The 20,255-nt window shown below is 40.1% G+C and overlaps 1 protein-coding gene across 1 annotated transcript in view; it reads left to right on the top strand.

Moving 5' to 3' along the window:
- Window positions 1–3,849: 3,849 nt before the first annotated feature.
- The window catches only part of CHRM2 (cholinergic receptor muscarinic 2), a 133,716-nt gene continuing 117,310 nt past the window's right edge, over window positions 3,850–20,255 (top strand). The window contains exon 1 of the mRNA XM_045564052.1: window positions 3,850–4,030. The gene's annotated coding sequence lies outside the window, so the exon portion shown is untranslated. The remainder of the gene's footprint in view (window positions 4,031–20,255) is intronic.

The following is a 20,255-nucleotide window of genomic DNA, read 5'->3' as shown; positions in this document are numbered from 1 at the left end:
ATTTTTGAGGAGAAAAAAAAGAGATCAGTTTTTCTAGTTAAAGAATAGAAGCTTTTAAATTACTCCCCATGAAGATCTGTAGGGAAAATAAATAACTCTAAGAAGAATAGTATGTCTATTATGGGACTATTATTAAGATTTCAAAACAGTAAGGGATATGGAAGAACCCATTTTAAGCAGTGATTGTCATCTAGTGGAGAACCACTTTTAACCCAGGATTGTTATGTTTCAAACTGAGGTCAAGGAAAAGAAAGGTCCCTTTGGCATCTATCAGATAAATCAGCCCGCCTTCTCTAAACCTCCTGCTGATAAATACTGTGCTTTCCCGGTGCACTTCTTCAACAGTTCGTGTGAGTGGGAGATGTAGGACAAGGCAAGATCTACTCTTGGCTCATTTTCCCCATATGGGCAAAGTCCTCACCTTCATTTTCTCAGTTACTTGAAAATAGAAAAATAAAAAAATGTTATGACCGCCATACCTGATGGGAAATCACTGGTGTTGAACTTGTCACCCTCTTAATCCACTTATGATGATAGAGTGCTGATTTGTGCATCTAATTACTGAATCCTAATTATTGCTGCACTGAAATCAGTGTGGCATGATAAATCTGCGCCACATTCCCCGGAATGAAACCCACGTTGCCCTCCTCCTCATGTTAGTGGTGACCTTATCTACAGTCTTATTCAAAACCACGCTTTGTCAAAGATTCAAAGTCATCCCTTACAGGCATCAGGAGCTCTGCAGTATGTGTTTGAAACTAGCATTATGAGGTTGTAGGTAATGAAGTTTGGCTTCATAAGTGGAAATTACTAATTTATTAGAGTTCTTTGAGGTGGAAAATAGGAATGTAGATAAAGAAAAACCCATAGATGCATTTTACAAAGTCTTTGAAAAGCACTTTTGAAAATGTTCCACACCAAGAGTTGCTAATATATGTAAATGCTATATTCCTGGGACAGGGCAGTGCTCTTTTATCTCAGAAAGTAAACTGGTTTAAGAGGTGAAAATAAAAAGCCCAGAATGCACATGATCACTTCTTGTACAGAAGAACAAACTAAAAGGAGAAAAGAATGGAGTTCCCTGGGGTCAGAGTTATGAAGGATTATGTTTAACATGCTAATTGCATGATGTTGATGGACATTATGGTTTCCACTGGCAAGACTCACTCCTAAATACCCTGTTTCAGTGTGTCACAAATGTGACAAAGGAACCTACGTTTTTAAATCTTGACTGACAGTCTTATATTTATAGTTGATTTGCTAGATGCCAGGTACTCTCCTGAGAATTTTACATGAAATAACTCTACTATTACTTATAACAACCCCAGAAGATATTACTATCACTATACTCATTTTACAGATTAAGAAACTGAGGTGCAAATCAATCAAATAATTTCTCCAAGCTCACAGTGAGTGACAGAGCTACTAATATATATCAAAAAGTATTTTCAGTGATGACCTAGAAGAAGAAAATGGACATCATTGGTAATCTTTGCTAAATGCTGCTTCAGTTTATAGCTCCTTTCCAAAAGGCTTTAAGTATAGTGATTTATATTGAACATAAGTACTTCAGTTACACATAGGCTCTATTTTATTTATGTTTAAGAAAATATTTGTTACCCTTCATTGGACATTTACTTTATTACTCTTTTTGGAATGTGTAGTCTCTGTTAGTAAAACAGGGCTTAATGTTCTTAATGATATGAAAGAAAAATAGAACAAATCACTGGGTTTTCCTCCCTATTGCTGGTCAGAGAACTAGTCCCCTTCACTTTTTTGCTTTGATGTGTGTGTGTGTGTGTGTGTCTGTGTGTCTGTGTGTGTGTATGTGTGTGTTCAAAAAGATTCAAGAAATTTCATGGGTTTATGGAGGCTTAGTAAGTAGACAGCGGGCATGGAGTAAGTAAGGAAAGTGTGAATTCATTTTCAAAAGAACAACCAAGGGAGAAGAGATGACAAAATCAGAGTTTAAAATAATGGAATAAATGCTGGGAGAGGCTGAGGACAAGGTGGGGCAGGCTGTTTTGGTTTTCTAACAGGGATCTTATAATCTCCCAGTGATGGTGCAGTGTGATGTGCAGGCTGAAGGCAGAGACACAGTATCCTATGCTTTATTTCAGGATAACTTCAATCGAGCAAAATCAAGTTTGTGTCAGGTCTTTCTTGGTGAGAGCTATGAGTTAACAAAAAGAGCAGAAACTTTCAGCTCCAGGATTTCCATTTATCAATGAATTTATATCACTATATAATTAATAAGGAACAGTGGCATTTGCTATTCTGAATGCCCTTTAACACCTAGCAAACGCCTGGACATCAATATTTGGACTGAATTTAATTGGATATACTAAATTGGCATATCTTTAACTTGCTCTTTGTCTCTGGGACACAAAAAGTGGTGTAGGGTTATTCAATTTAAGGTTTCAACTTCTTTTTTTCATTTGATTGAAGTTGTATGAGAAAAATACAGCCTATATATTACACATTTATGTTATCTTCATACACACAAATGCTTTTACTAAAGCAATCTTGTCCTCAGCTATATTTTAGAATTATATAATATCATTGTACCTATATCAAATGGGGTTACTACCTAAAAGAAATAATAGGTACAATTCTTGGACATAATTTCTTATTAAAATAAAGAAATAAAAATTGAAGACTAGCCCAAACACAAAAAGTTTGCATCCTAATTTTTCTTTTCATGGAGATCACAAATTCCCTGAAGCAACATAGAAATTTTGTAGTCTACCACCCATTAGTTGAAGAAAATATGGCCATTGCTCCATGTTTAAAACAGGAAAAAAAATTTACCTCTTCTTCTAATGCATTTGTCAGCCTTCCCAAAGAAATAAACAATCTGTGACTAGTTCAGCACAATTGTATATTTACAAGCATAGTGGATTTAGTCTAACATTTCCCCACCTGGAAGAACTCGGCTTAAGTATCTTCAGCAACCAAAAAGCAACACTGGGTTCTTCCCAGTGTGCCATGTCACCTTTGTAGCAATCATACACTTGCAGGGATGGGACTCGGGGATGGGGGTGATTCTGAGGTAGAAATTGCAGATGGAAAGCTGGGCTCTAGGGATGGAGATGGAGAGGAGCAGAGAAGAGCCTGGAGAAAAGGCTGTCATATTTGCTCAGAAGAACCGCCAAATCAGAGAGCAGAAAAGATTTCATTGGAGGAGCACCTTCAACAGCAACTAATCCTGTCATATTGAAAGAAAATTGTAAATGTTCTCTCCAGAAATTGTCCGCCCATTGCAGCTAATCGAACACACAAGCCCGAATACAGACACGCTCTTTTGCTATACCCAAGGCGCCCAGAAGACCCGCTCGGTGAGCGCCCGCGGGTGTATGCACACACACACTCTCACACACACACACACACACAAACGCACACACACTCACGCGCCCGCGCGCCAGGCTGAGGGTTGGCCAGACCCCGGAAATCACAGATTCCACTAGGAAAGCTCTAGAGGCACCGGAATAGGTGTTGCCCCCAAAACTAATTCCTACTTCCCCAAGCACTTTGGTGAAGAAATGAGTCCAGTCCTGCTCGCCAGTGCCTCCAGGTCTGGGTTCTATCTTGCTCTCCAGACTCTTCATGAAAGCCAGGTTTGAAAGTCTTGTCTGCTTTTCCTTTGATGGTTCTGTGTGGAGGGCGGGGGGCAGTATCAATTTAACTCCAGTCTAAACCGCGGACAGGTCCCAGGCTGGCCGAAGGGCCGGGACGGGGGTTGGGTGAGCGACTCTGCTTGAGCGCGCTCCAGCCCGCAGCTCTCGCCCAAAGCCTTCGGGTCCGCTCCCTCCCCGCCTCCCCCGCCCCACCCTTCCAGTGTCGCGGCACCAACTAATCTTTTCCTTTTCTCTTGCAAGATCAAGGGAGAAAGCGAGCGGGCTGCAGGCTTCGGACTCTAAGCGGTGCGCAGACCGCGCCCGGGGGCTTCGGCCCTGAACCCGGGAACCTCGCGTCTGCCAGCCTCACCAGGGCGCAGGCAGGGTGGCAGCTGGAGCTAGACCCGCGGCAGGTAAGAGCACCGCGCCGCTCAGCTCCCCGCTCGTCCGCGCCGGGACGGGAGCTCTGGCAAGGTGGGGTCGCTCCCAATCGCCTGAACCCGGGTGGGGGCTTGGGCGAATTGGAGAGAGGTCCTCCACCTGTGCACATTCTCAAATGGAAACTTTGGAGGGCTGAGGGCAGCGATGGCGGTCTGGAAGGAAAGGGCAAAGGAGGCACAGTGCAGGGCGCGGGTGCGATTCCGCAGGTCACCGGGTCCGGCGGAGTGTGGGGAAGGCAGCCTGGGCACCGCGCTGGGCGGGCAGCGCTCCCTCTTCCAGTCCGCCACCCCGTCCGCTGTCACCTACCCTCCTGCCGACCCCCGTTACAGACGCCGCCGCGGAAAAGACAGGAGAGCTTCCCCTCTCCCGCCCCTCAGGCTCCTGCCTCACTGGGGTTTGACCACGTTTTCTGTGAACCTGGGCTGGAGGCCCGACCCGCCCCGGCTCCAGCCGTCCTCGGCTCTGAAGAGAGCCTTGGCATTGCGGTCCCTGGACCAAGGCCAAGGAGCAGAGAGGAAAAGAAGGGGAAAAGGGTCCCAGGACAAAGGAGAGGGAAGACTTCTACAACCCCGTCCTATTTCAGTGGCTGGGGGACTGGGTCCCAGTCCGGAGCCTGTGAGGTCCCAGACTGCGCCTGGCTTCACCCGCATCCAACTCACAGCGGCTTCTGAGCCACCCCGCCCGGCGTTGGGGTCATAAACAGGGGAGGCTGCTCCCCCACCCCAGTGTCCCTCCCTCCCAGCATCTGTGGCCCGGGGCAATAGTCACTAACTTGTAGCTCTTGGAACCGCAAGGTGCAGTCCAACCTGGCGCGGGGTAGAACACGCAGAAATTCCACCGGTGCGCTCTGCCTGGCGCCACGGGGTGCCCCCACGGGCTAAGTGGAGGTACACCTAGGAGAGGGGATAACTCCCCAGAATTATTGACACAACCAGGCACGCCCTTTGCGTCCATCCCCCTCAGCGCCCGCATCTTCTTCTCTATCTTCCCGCCCGTCGCCGTCCTCGAGGCTGTTCTGAGCCACAAAATCGTCCAAGGGAGGGTCCACCAACCCGCCAGGCCCTGGCCATGATACCAAGGCTCTTGCCAGTGCGGAAACACCCGCGGAAAGAGTCACTCGGTGCGGAGAGGCGGGAGGAGAGCAGAAACATGGAGGTAAACTCGTGAGGCAAGCAGAGCTGTCCGCTGACTTCTCACCCAAGTCGCCCTCCAGTGTCCTTATGGCAGTTCACCGCCACAGCACGTCTGTGACTGCGGCCCCCCAGGACTCCAAGTCTGTCTGCCCAGGCGCAGCGAGCCCACCAGAGGCGCGGCGCCTCCCAGTCCTCAAGCTCTGGAATCCCCCACTTTGACTTTCTAGTTCCCTTTTTTCTGTTCCTTTTTGTTTGTTTTGCTTTTCCTGCTCTTTTCTTAGCGCTGGGTGGCACTGGGTGTGTGGCAGCTGTGTGATTTGTCGGTCCCTCAGTACACGCAGCCAGCAACACACACACACACATGTCCCCACGCTTTGCTACGCGCCCGCCAGCGCTCCGGCGCAGCCCCCGCTCGGCAGCCCCGGGCGCCTGTGGCCACCACCACCGTCACGGCCACAGCCTAGGGCCGGCAGAGGGCTCCGCGGGCAGAGAGGAGAGTCAGCCTAGACTCCAGGGAGAAACCCTGGGACGACCCGGAATTTGGACTGGGGACGAGGTGCAGGAGGCTCTAGGGGAAAGGGCCCCTCCGCGCTCGGGCTGTGGGGAGCCTTGGGAGCCCCCGGGGTTGGCGCGCTGCAGGCCGCCGTCCCCGCCCCACCCAGGTGTCCCCACTGGAGCCGACCCGCGGGCCTGCCAGGGAAGTCCAAGTCCGACGGCCGGGCGCTGAGGTGGGCTAGCACCTCCCTTCACTCCAGCTAATTCTGGCGTCTCTGGATTGGGAGGGTTCTGAGTGAACAGGCTCCTAAACTCCAGAGTAAGGAGCCCGGGATTGTATGGCAAAGGCCGCGCGTTGTGTTTTGCTGGCAACTGGTAAATATGCGTAAACATATGGTAGGAAATATATATGTATGTGCATTTTCATTGATAAGCAAATAGTACAGATGATGATACACTTTAGTAGAAACCGCAATTAGGCATACTTGTGTCATGTCAGGGCAATAACGACAAAGGCACTGATGATCATAGAAGCAAAACCAGTAGACTTGGCAGAGAGACAGTTTCATGCTGGGAACTGTATTAGGCTGTAATTCAGATAATGGACTTTTGAGACTTGTCAAATGGATGGAAGAAATTTGTGCCAACAATGTCACAGCTTTGCAGGCTTGGCAGCTAAGGACTGAAGAAGTAACAAGTTAATGCCAGATGAATTTTTATTGTTATTATTATTATAATAATGTGTTCCAGTTGTGGCAATACAATAGATAAGCAACTTCTCATTGACTCTCTTGGCTTTTCTTGGCTAAACAATAATGCCAATTAAAACTTAAAAAAATGTAACCTGCCCCTACGAAGGTGTGGAAACTCCAGCCAAATCAGTTTACTGTTTTAAAGCTTGTGAAGAGGTGGTGTGGGGATGGGGGAAAGTCCTGAGACCCAAAATTCAGGGTAGGATACTTGACAGATGCTTTATCTTCCTACAAAATAAAGAGGCCTGTTCATTTTTGTAAATGTGCCTGAGGGTGCCCTGAGGGAAATTGGAGTGAGAAAATAGGTGGATTTGAATATTGTTTTCATAGTTCCAGTATAAGAGAAACCAAGAATATGTTTGCAGTTCTCAACTGACTTCAGAGACAGACGTGAAAGAGACTAGCAGTTTGAACACAGGTAAAAGTTTCTTTGAAGTCCCCACAGAGGGGCCGAGATTGCTGTCTTCACATTAAGAAAAACAAAAAACAAAAAAACAAGAATACATTGCTCTTAATGTGACCCTAACCTCTTCATTGCCCAGACAGTCCTCAAAGTCAGGCAGCTGGATGTATGTTTATTAGGCAATTTTCCAATTTCAATTTCAGAGCAGCCAGACCGTAGGTCCAAGGGCAAAAGAGGGATGGGTAGCTTTAGAGGTCCAAAGAAAACAACAGTAGTCCTGGCCTGGCAGATAGTAGGGAACTCACAGAAAACATTATTGATTCTGTCTTCAATGGAGACTAGGCTGGCTAATTAGGAGTCACAAGTCTCTCTGAACCACAGCAATGAATAAAGTTAAAGCAAGTGCAAAAGAGGAAGAAGAGGAGAAATTAGAATAAAAGGGAAATGAAGAGGGAATGGGAGAGAGAGAAAAAAAATGGCAAGACTCTGTGGGTATGCCAATAACAGTGCTAGGTTCAACTCCATCGCTTATGCCAGCCTGTGTTTAGGGTGTACTTGTGAGAGAATGTCTATCAGGAATTGTCTTCACATGACCACCCAAACTCCATTCTTAATCCTATCTTAAAATTTCTTGACTTTACTCAGTAGGATAGAGACAGAAATCTTTCGTCATAGAGTTTCTGTGAAGGACTTTTTCATCACTTAAACTTGTCTTTGACTGGGGTTGACATTTTATGATGTTGGCTCTCTGTGACATATTTCTGAGCAGATTCCTATGTATCAAATGAGATGAATTTCCTCTTTGTGACTATTTACAACTGGCATTCATTTCTTGTCATATGCATCCACTATGTCCACCTTTGGTTCATTGAGCAGGTGTTGGGACTTCTTTCATTAAGGATTATCAGTGCTCATGTACTGATTGCATATCCCAAATTCACCTGGGCCAGGTGGAGGTGGTGGTGTATGTTTTGTGTGGGAAAAGGTCACATTTCCTTGGACAGGTATTTTCACCAAGTGTATTCTAAGTCCCTGTCACTATTCTAAGCACCTGTCACTATTCTAAGCACTTACATGTATTATATTATCTGATTTGTCAGTGTTTTATCCTCACTGTTTAAGACAGTGTCAGGCACATCCAGGAACTTATAAATATTTGTTGAATGAGTTAATAGATTAATCAATTTTTTTCATTTTATCACTGCAACAATCCTATGAAGTAGATGTTATTTTCCTGATTTTACAGAGGATGAAACCAGCATTCAGAGGGGTCTGGTGATGACCCAAGATCATACAGCTGGTAAGTTGTGACTCCTGACTTCAAACACAAGCCTGTTGTACTCCAGGGTCTTTGCTCTTACTCTGTACCCATTAGCTCTCTATAAATAGTCATGGCACTTGTCTTCCCTGCATTTGGGAAAAACAAAACTGTGATGCTCAGAGTTCAGTGATGTGTTCCCCATATGTTTAAGTCAACTTTCCATGTTCTTGCTGGATCTCCTACACCCTAAACAAAGAAGATTCAGTGCTGACTAGGTTTTTAGTTGGCACAAAATGCTTGATCTATTTAGTCAGTGATTGCCTCTGGCAGATGAAAAGAAGGCCACCAAAATTACTTGACATTTTGGCAGATGCCATTTCCACCTACATTGAGACATCACTAAATAGATATTGTTTTGTCTGATGCAAAAGAATAAAAGATAATTCTGATATTGTCCAGTTTAATTCACATTAGGAAGTGAATGAAGAGACTTTTCCAAGGTGACACAGCTCAACAAAAACTGCATAAATCACCCCCATCCCAACTTCAAGTCTAGCTGTCTCTTCATTTTGCTATGCTAAATGAATTCCTCTGTCTCTATAAGACTGTTGGCACTGAGGATTCTGAATTTCAATGGCTGCATTTAATTTTAATTAGAATTTATTATCTGTATTTGCTTTGAAAGGTTTGTTACTCTGTGAACTTCTATTAGCAAAGAATGAGGTAAGTTCCAGTTGGTTTGCCTCATTCCACTCTTTATATATTCTTGTCTTACTTTATTTCCTTTTTGCCCCACATGTTCAAGCTCCTTCTTTTATACTATGACCTAAATATACAATCATCTTAACTCGTGCTGTTACCATGGTAATGTTTCAGGGTAGATAAGGGTGCACACTAAAAAATCAGTTTCTTTCATTAGTAATGAAATTCCTTCTCTCTCTCTCTCCCTCTCTCTCTCTCTCTCTATCCCTTCCCCCCTTCCCTCCTAAATCCAGGCTTTCACCGAAAGATGCCCTCTGGTGTTGAGTAACAGGAATTAGTTTGGATAGAACAAGGATATCCTTTTTAAAGCTTAGGGAGAATTTCAATTTCAATTACAAATTCAAATGGACCTAAATGAGAAAGACTTTGAATTATTATGTTTTTTAGCAAAGAGGTTAGTGGAAGACATCTGTTGTCTGGGCATGTTAAGTACTAGTTACTATGTAGAGTTCTAGAAAGTTATGGCAAGGGTTGGGAGACTATATTTATACTCATATATTTAACATTGTCGTGAAAATGTTTCTATGCAAGACAAAGAGATGTCATTGAGATATCCCTGTGAGGAGAATCCAATAGAATATGATGTGTGTTTAGGTCTTTAAGACTTCTAAATGGAAGTCTTCTATCTTTAGAATGGAAACATTTTTTTCCTTGCTGAATGTATGTATATGTATATATATGTATACACACATGCCCACACACATATAACATATCCAGAGAGAGAGAGATACAGAGAAAGAAATATTTATTAGGTGAGAAACTTGGAAGTTTTACTCTTACTCTATATGATTGAGTGAATAATATCAATGTGCACATTATTATTAATCACCAATTCCACGACAAACTTGGAGATGGATATGCTGTCAATATGCCTTCTTTCTTCCTTATTCCAAATTCCACTGCTGCCCTCTAGTCATCACCACAGCAAATTAGATCTGTCTCAGAGGCTTCCCTAGTATCCATCCCCTCCCTCTATCCACACATATTTTCAGACCTTTAGCACCTCTCACACGAACTATCACCAGAGCCATGTGTTTCCAACTGGTTTCCCACTCTCCAGTCTTTCTCTAGTACAATCTACTCCTCACACTACCAAAGTGACCTTTCTAAAATGCAAATCTGAACATGTCATTCTCTTGCTAAAAATTCTTCAGTGTTTCTCAACTGTCTAAGATAAACCCTGAAATCAAACCCACATGAAAGTTTCCATAACTGATCACAACCATTTTGCCAGCTATCTCTTTCACAGACCTTTCTTCATTCCCCCACTGCACAAGGAAAGAATGCAAACAAATATCTTAGTGCCATGACTGGTGCAGAGTACATGCTAAATAAATATTAGCCCACACATTTATTTTCTCTTTGTTTTCCTCCTCCTCTTTTTCTTCCTCTTCTTCTTTATGGAATTTATTATTACTATAATACCAACAAGCAATGACAAGCATCATACTTATGCTCTACCTATCTACAAAATAATAACTAAGAAAAGCTATGATATGATATGATGAATTTGATGAATATTTTACATCTTCTATTTCATTTAATTTCCCACAACCAGATAGCCACATTGCCTGGTATACACTGGGTACTCAGTATATGCTTGTTATTTTCATGTGCATAATCAATATAATAATAATGACATTGCTGGCACTTAATATTCACAGCAATGTGTTTTGGAAGATGAAGACACGGATGTTCTTATTTTAAAGAGCTCTATAGGTTTAGCTGAATTATTTTCATAGATATTAAATTGGATTATTTACAAAAGGGTTAACCTGTAAAAATGCTAGGCAACTTGGATCATTTTAACTGGTGCTAGTTGTATAGTAAAAACTAGAACTTGTTAGTGACACAGATGAGGTGAAAATAGAGGCCCTATTTTAATAAATGATGTCAATATACATTTAAAATGTGTTAGCAGTACAGAGTTTATTTTTTAACAGCTAATTTTCTTTTTCCTCAATTTTTTTGCATAGATAATGTATAACCCCATACATATACCTAGTACCCTTTCCATTTAATTATATCAAAGGAGCTATAAGCATCTTCATAGGGTAAACACTAGTTTAAATTCAAATTCTATCACATAGACAATGAATGACAACAGCAGCAAGGATGAAGATCTACATTTTTAAGATTGGTGAAGATAAATCACAAAAAGTGTGGTAGCAGGGCAGTCTTTTGAAGCTATCTATATTTATTAGACTCAGAAAAGCAGGACCTCTCTTTTCTGAGGCTGAGAATCCTATAAACCCTTGAATGTTGACTCTTAGCAGAACTGCACCCACTTTTTCAATAGCCAGTATGCATAGTGCTTTGAAGGACAAGGTTCTGAGTTAGTTAAACAACTACTGTCTCCTAAGAAGTTGTTTAAAAGAGATGAATTCACAATTTGAATATCAAAAATACTTTCTTCCTCTTGCAAGATTTTGAGTCAGCAGGTTGAGAGTAAGGACCAGGAATCTAGATTTTTAACAAGCACTTCATGTGGTACTGAAATTGGTAATCAGAGGACTACAATTTAAATAATAACAGATTGATGAATTGAAACTTAAAAGGCATCAAAGAGGAAAAAAGATAGGATGCACAACTCAAACAGTGCTGCCAATATTAACAGATGAGTATTCTACTCCTATGTGGGCCATTAAAGTGCAGACTGAGAGCTTAGTTGTAGCCCAGAGACTTTTTTATTTCCTAGGCAAATTCTAGTGTGAGTGTTGAATAACACAACTCAGTAGGACAGCCATAGATAAAGAAGCATCTCTTTCAATTTAGGCCAAACTTAGATATCTGTTTGTTTAGATGGGGCACAGTCCCAACTGTGTACCTTATCCTCTTAGAATTCAATCAGTTCTGGCCATTTAAGATATTAGTACTTGATTTCTTTCTCATGCCTTGTTTCATGTTTCTTCCTTCTATGATTCCTCTCATTCTCCTTTAATATCTTCTCAAAACATATATATCTGTATGATTGCAAACCTCCTCTGCAAACTCTTCCATCTGATTTCCTGTCTTTTTCATTACTAATCTAGCTGGACCAAGCACCTGGACTTCTTCCTCTTCCTCTCTCCCAACTCTAGTGGAGGAGTTAGTGAGTATGAGGGAATTGTCTGAAGCGTTAATAGGGATACATTTCACTGTTACTGTTTCAAAATGTTGCACTCTGATGATCCTAAGTAACAAACTGATATAATACCTCCTCTAGGAATAAGAAAGTTACAATAATTTTTCCCGATGTTATTGTTCACCCTTAGTCATGCTGATGGTTATTTTGCTTTAATAAACCAAAGAAGCTTTTCCTTACCTTCCTATTCATGCCAAGCCAATACATGAGATGGAATAGCTTAGGAAGATGAGCCTCTTATTTCCTGATTATTTAATTAACTACTAAGGAGTTCTTTAGAAGGGACAAGATGGGGAGCTACAGAATTACTTGAAGCCTATTTTTTTCCCTCACTTTGTGTAAAAGGTAAGTGCAGACTAATTTTATGGGTAGAAGAAATAAAATAATTTTTACATAGTTTCATATTGTTGGACATGATGAAGATTTTCTAATACTCTGTGCCTTCCTTGGCACTGTTACAAAGGGAAGAGGCTTCTACCATAGCCAGCATGAAAATAGGACATGATAAAATTCTGCTTAATTGTGTTCTTTGGAGAGCATCAGGGCAGTTGGTTTCATTTTAGGGGGAAGATAAACAGTGGCCCCAGAGACAAAGCATGTTTCCCAGATATGCCCACTGTTTTCTTGCTTTATCCTCAAAATTACTTTTTTTTATCAGATTTTATCAGTGGAGTGGGCATTTATGTCTTCACATGTAAACCTAAATGTTACACACTTTTTTGTTTGTGCTGTGTGCTGGGGTACTGAAGGCAGGAAGAGTGCTGGATGAGGTAGGTTTAATTTCTGTTGTCTCTGGCAAGTGGGTGCCATTCAGACGTAAACTAGGAGTCCCCCTTTTGCTTTTCTTTAAAATTGAACATGACTGGGTATTTTCCATGACTAGATATTTCAATGTTAGGGAATACTTCAGAATTTTGGATGAGTTCTGTGACAATAATAATGACAACAAAAACAATGAAATGACAGGTGCTGTTTCTTGAGTCTTTACCAAAATTTAGGACCTATGCCATTTCTTCACATATATTTTTTCATACCCCACACCAACCCTATATGGTAGATGTTTGTCACTTTTTCTTTCTAAGTCTAGGAACTGTGGCTCATTGACACTAAATAACTTCTAGGTCTAAGAGTGAGTTTGTGGCTTTGGGCATCCATCCCACATCTAAGCTCAAAGACCAGTTTTTAATTTTTTTTTCTTTTGTTTTACTATACAACAAGGAGCTTCTTTAAGAGGATAGCCCATTATATTATCTGGCATCTAATATGGATAAAGCTAAGGAAAAAGAGAGAGGGAAGAAAAAGAAATAGAGGCAAGTTTCACTTCCAGTGAGTGTTCAGAAAATGGAATTATGTAAACAGAGTTTATATTAGAGGAATCAGTTTCAGGTGCGGTTTAGAATCTTTGTCTTGGCTACTAATCTCCTGGCTTAGTCTAATTTATAGTCTTCAAATTTGAAAGTGCTTGAGCCTTCACAATCTTCTGGGAGCTCTTTCTAGGCACAGAGGTAAAAAGAATCTCAGCAAGTCTTCTAAGTATGGAATATCCAAGGCAGAAAATATGATTTCATGGATATTTACAAAATGTGTATATGTTGGAACATTTCTGTTGACTAGGAAAACATTAAGGTGCTGGTAAAATGTTATTACATGATGTGCTTCTATTTCATACTATCTATTCACTTTCCCTGCAAAATGATTGATATTACTTAGCATTAACCTCTGCATTGCAGAGACACACACAAAAGGCCAAAGCAGCTAAATGTTCTAAGGGATAAACCATCAGCAGATTAATTCTGCTCCTGTTTACCTGTCCATTGTTAACTCTAAACATTTGTTTGTGTGCCCCTAGTCTTCTGAGAATCATTAGTGTCTACTGGTATGCAATAATACCACCTGATTTTTTTTACAATTAATTGAAATTTCACACTCTTACATTTCAATATCAGTCAATATTTTTACATACTGACACTTTTAATCAAGGATTATCTTTCACAAGGGAGCTACAAGAGGGCCCTAATTAATTAAAGTGATAATTACACCTTTCCCTCCCAGTTTGTTAGTTACATAACACATTCTTCAGGAAATTCACATCCTTAGCATTGCTCTTAAAATTTTTCTCATTTATAAGGAGATTCCTCAACTTCTACCTCTGTAAGAATTTACTAAAAATTCAAATTATTTTTATTTACTAGCATTGGTACAGAAAGAAGGTCATATTTATTTTCCAGCAAGTTTCCATATTCAAACAAAATAAAATGACATCTTTCTATCATTGAAGTGTTCAGATTAAATCCCAGGGGTCGTTTTCATGGAAGAAAGGAAAGTTGTCAAATGTCTCCCCTCTGATGTTCACTAGATTATTTTAGCTTCTTTATTATAATGCAAATTCCCATGGTCCTCTTGGACATTTTTTCCATTTCCCAATCTTTAGGTACTTAATTGCTTCTCCTTTTTTGTAGGTTTTTTTAGTGCATAAGGTTTGTTATATTTTCAGGTCTGGTTTAATTCCCTTATTTTTTAGACATTGAATCTAAAGTGTTGGCTTATAATTGGCAGCCTTGCTCTCTTCTCATTTAACAGATATGGATCCTATTCCTATATTTTGAGACCTCTTGGTGTCTGAGAGGCACTTTCAGATATAATTGGTGGTGACTCTAAATCCCTGATGTGATTTCCCTAAGACTTGGGAATCCAGATCATTGAAATCTCTGCACCAAATATTGGTCAGATTTTCTAAAGGTCATTTCTGTTTGCTTCTTTTAACTAAATTGGTGTGACTTATTTCATTACACTTGCAGCAAACATTTGACTACATTTTCAGATTTATTATTTCTTCCAAACTCCCATGTGCTTTTACTTTACTTTTCCAATATATTTGAAAATGAAACTTGATATCAAGAGGTCAGTTACCTAAAATTCAAATTGCTTCTTTTCTGTTACTATGTATAATTATTGAAAGACATCTTTTCCTGCTGCACTATTTTTAATAGATCTTATTTTTTAGAGCAGTCTTAAATTCATGGCAAAATTGAGCAGAAGGTACAGAGAGTTCCCATGTACCCTCTCTGCCCCTATGAACACATAGCTTCCTTCACTATCAACATCCCCCAACAGAGCAGCACATTTGTAACAATCAATGAAGTACATTGACATATCATTATCAACTGAGCCCATAGTTTACATTAGGGTTCATTCTTGGTGTTGTACATCTATGGGTTTGGATGGTTGTATGATGACATGTATCCACCTTTATAGTATACAGAGTATTTATACTGCTCTAAAAATCCTCTGTTCTCTGCCTATTCTTCCCTCCCTTCCCCCAACTCCTAACAACCACTGATTGTTTTATTGTCCCCATAGTTTTGGCTTTTCCAGACTGTCAAATAGTTGAAATCATATAATATGAAGTATTTTTGACTGGTTTCTTTCACTTAGTAATATTCATTTAAGGTTCCTCCATATTTTTTCATGCCTTGATAGTTCATTTCTTTTTAGCAGTGAATAATATTCCATTGCATTAGTTTTTCTTTTGGGTTTTCATTAAATCAGTAAATGTTTACCCTTGCTCCTTGAAGACAAATTTTATTTATGCATTAGAGCAGCAGTCCCCAATCTTTTTGGCACCAGGGACATGGAAGACAATTTTTCCATGGACCGGGGGAGTGGGGATGGTTTCAGGATGATTCAAGCACAGTACATTTATTATACAGTCAAACCTCTCTGCTAATGATAATCTGTATTTGCAGCCAGTCCTCAGCACTAGCATCACAGCCTCAGCTCCACCTCAGATCATCAGGCATTAGACTCTCAAAAGGAGCGCGCAACCTAGATCCCGCACATGCACAGTTTACAGTAAGGTTCAGGTTCCTATGAGAATCTAATGCCGCTGCTGATCTGACAGGAGGCGGAGCTTATGTGGTGATGCAAGTGATGGGGAGCAGCTGTAAGTACAGATAAGCCCACTACTCACCTCCTGCTGTGCAGCCAGGTTCCTAATAGGCCACCAACTGGTACTGGTCCATGGCCCAGGGGTTGGGGACTGCAGCATTAGAGAAATACTTTTTTAAATTTTTACCACATATATTATGTTATTTTATTTTTGTACTAGATTTTCTCTAATCTTGTATTTTCTTCCATGTTCTTAAATTTTGAAACTTTCCAAAAATAACCATAGAACTCATGTTCTGAATATTTTAATTCTTTTTCCTCTCTAACTCACCCTACCCCTATTTCATTACTTAGAAAAGAGGATTGTTACTTGGCATCTTGCGTTTTTTATTTAACTATATTTTACCACTGTTATTCAGATAATAAAAACTTTTCACCTCTCTGTTGAAGGATTTAAATGGTTTGTTTACCCAGTTTTGGCAACTCTTCTACTTCCTTGAGCCTGTAAATTTAAGAAGAGGGGAGTGAAGGATATTGCAGAGCTGTTTCTTTTCATTTCGTTCTCAATTGATGCTCCAAGCTTCAGTAGTCATGGTCATGATGAAGCTTAGTAAAAACAGTTGAAAACCTAAATGAAAGACCATACTGACCCCCATTTTATCTTTAAATGAAAGACCAAAAATCTTAATTTGTTTCTCCAATATCAGACAGAGTATTCTTATTTCTATTTGAGCAGTCAGAGAAGTCCTATGAGTTTGTTTAGGACTCCTCTGGGGTGTACTCTTTTCACTATTCTCTGCCTTTAGGAAAACTGATACTGTTTGATACCTTGGTCTACTCATTCCAGCTATTTAAATAAGGGCTTTGCACTGGGCAGCTATTAATTAGTATCTACTTATTTAACTTGACTTTTAACACCTTAACTGGGCCCACTTTTTATCTTATACCATATCTTAAATTCAACTCCTTTACACAATGACATTCTCATTAATATTCTCTGCTTCCATTAAAACAAAACTGCTCCATAAGGGCAGGATGTGTGTTCCACCCTCCCCCATGTCCCCTCTCCTCCCATCCACTTCTTCCCCTCTCCTCCTCCTCCTCCTTCTCCCCCTCCTCTTTCTTCTTCTCCTTCTTCTCACCATTGAATATGATGCCTGCCTTTATTATTGGCACATAGAAGAGTTCAGTAAGTGTCTATTTAATGATAATTTATAATACCAGAATGCTAAGAGTTCCAAGTTTTCTACTACCCCAATCTACTGCTTCTGTTGATTTCATAATACCAAGTTATTTTTTTCTGAAATAGCTCAAAGAAACTCTTTCTAGGTAAATTTTATCTTTGAAAATAAATCTTCTCTTCTGGTAAATTTTTTACCTTTGAAACCAACATTGCATCTAAGCCTGACCAAAATTTTCTCTGGGCTGTCTTTGTAGGTATATGCTAGTATTATTCTGTTTAAGCTGAATCTGATTAATTCCGAACACATGAATTTTTAAAGGGACCTGACTTTTGTTTTGTTTTGACGCATTGTAAGAAATTTTAGCCAGTAACAGACCACATATTAATTAAATCGATTGCTTTCTTTCTCACATTAGGTTTAGATTCAGTAAAAGTTTCTCTTTTTTACTTGACCCTATCTAAAGGATATCTGACCAAAAATGAAGAACATTTTGTATCATGAAACTTTAACTTGCCATAAAAAAACCTTTACTTAGCCTTAGTCATAAAATTGGAGTACTCATTTATTTGTCCTTTTATTTATTCATTCAATAAGTATTTGCTGACCATGTATTTTGCTCATAACACTACACTTGCACTTCAACTTATCCCTCCTACCCGGTTCCCTCTCGACCATTACCTGACAATAGGGAAAAGAGTACTACACTTAAATGCCCACTTTCATCCCCTCTCTTTCACAAGACTTAGCATTTCCTTATAACAGAGTCCTGCAGCCTCAGTAGTTATAGTGTACATGTGCTTTCTATCAGGGGTATCTTCCAGCGACCTTAACCACTTCCTAGGGAGCTTAGAAAGAGGAGGTTTCAACATCTTTCCCTCTCTTGAGGTTCAGTTGTCTCCCAGTGGATACCATATTGTCTGGCAATATGAAGCAGTGGAGAAGTATTTGCATATTGGAGACAATGTTATCATTGTTAGTTTACCTTCAGTTTCTCCACCTTTATAGATTCAAGGATTTAGTAGGGTGTTCAACGTCATCTAGTCTGATGACTTTATTTTTTAGTTTCGGAGATCATATTATGTGGGTGATTGTGATCTGAGGTGACAGAACTGGGATTTGGAGTCTGAACACCTTGATATTTAACCCACCGTCAATTTCATCACCCTACCATGACTATCCCTATGAAATGTTCTATGTGACTTTTTTAATGCTGGATTTTAATTTCTTCTAAAAAAGACCTGAGGCTATAAAACCCCCTTGTTAACTCTGCCTCATTTGTGTGGGACTTTTAATTCTTTTTCCATCTCTCCTCTTCTGTTTCCCTGGTGGTTTACAAATGGATCTCATGATTTAGTGGTAAGATTTTGTTGGAAAGGCTGAGTTCAAACAGGAGTAATTGTGAAAACTTTAATAACAGAGATGAAATGGTGCCAACCTGTGAGAACATTTCTTGGTCATTGTGTGTTTTCTGGGTCTAAGATGAGTATCAGCTCTGGTTCAGTGAAGTACCCTTATGCCTAGAGGATCTACTTTCCTTCTTTTCAGAGGTTTTGGAAATATCATCTAGTCATTTTTGCTACTGAATTGCTTGTAAATAATTAGGGTTTTCATTAATCCTTGCAGTATGTATTTGGACATATATGTATATATAATGTTTATGTTTGTAAAAAGAAATCAACTTAGTCTTTTAACATTGCATAATCAAGAACAATTGAAAATAAATTACATAAAGTATTTGTTACCTGGAGAAATATGAAAACTTCAAAAAGCAAAAGGAAGTATGATGTATGAACTCTTTATAAGACAACATCAAAATCTTTATTCTGCTTTCCCATTTCATAAGGTCATTAGGAAACTCTGTTGTCATGTCTACTGCCAAATTTGCAAAAATTGTCCATGGAGTATCTTTAGAGTGAGAAGAAAAGACAAATTGGAAAGCTGAATTTTGATGTCATGTCTCTTAATTCTGTCAATGTATTTTTCCTCCAAGTAGAAAATTACTTCATCCTAAAGTCTTGGTAACCATAAATGTAATCAGCTTTGCCACACATGTTTTCAAAATGAAATGCCCATGTTTTTTGGCGGCGGGGTGGGGGTGTCTTTTTGCTTTGTTTTATATCAGAGGAAAGTGGAGAGGAGAAGCAATTGGTGGTGAGTTGAGGAATTAGTGTTGTCTGGGACACTAAGCATTTCATGGTCCAGAGAAATTTACAAGGAGGTGATAGAACGCTTTCCCAGACCACTGTCACCTACACTGGGAACGTGATGTGCTCCTGGGCAATGCTGGGAAGGCACTTGCAAAGCTATTTTAAGAGGCGTTTGGAACTGTGAGAGGGCAGGGAAGTATAAAAGAACATGCCAGAAGCCTTGTTTTTAAATGCTGTATTCTCTTTAGGGGATACTCAGTGGCAAAATTAAAAAAGGATGTTTTGCCAGGCAATAAAGCTGCTTATTTTGAGTTGTTAGAAGATAATTCCATACTCAATGAAGACTGGAAATTAAAATTGAAACATTTCAATGAGTCACAGAAAATCTACTTGTTTGTTTGTTTGTTTGTTTTGTGTCTTTCCTATGTGAGCTTCCCAAGCTTATAGATGAGCTGGCACCATTAGTTGGTACCAGTAATCCATCAGAGGACAGATGGGACTTTGTTTTTCAGAGAAACAGTATTTGGAGAAGCTGAAAGCTAATTTGCCTTTACCTTTTTAGAAAATGTCTCAATTCATCTTCATATAGGCCCAAAGAAAAAAGGATTTGGACAGGGATGGCAATTCTTTGACAGATTATGATGCCTCCTTAACAATAAAGCAAAGAGAGAAATAAATACGACCTAAGAGAGTCCCTACTTTCTTGATCTGTGACACCCCCAGGAATTCCAAAGAAACCTGGGGCACAGCTTGATTGCAAAGGTGAGCAGGTCTCAGAAGCTCCCTTCAGCCTCACCTGCTTCTGGACAAGTAACTGAAATCGCATCGATATCATATGTTATACACATAAAAAAGACATTATCCATGTTTAAAACTGAGAAACCATCATTCATGTCAGTATTATTTTCATCTTATTATTCCGCATTTTAAAGCTTACTTTTTTATCTTCCTACAGTATTTAGTCAAGAAATCACATGTAAATGTTTCATAAAGGATAGGTATTGATGTACTAGAAATATTTGGTTATTCATTTATTCTTCAACATTTA

The sequence above is a fragment of the Lemur catta genome, chromosome 11 (genome assembly GCF_020740605.2).
Source record: "Lemur catta isolate mLemCat1 chromosome 11, mLemCat1.pri, whole genome shotgun sequence".
Lineage (NCBI taxonomy): Eukaryota > Metazoa > Chordata > Mammalia > Primates > Lemuridae > Lemur > Lemur catta.
This window is presented reverse-complemented; position numbering and strand designations above follow the sequence as displayed.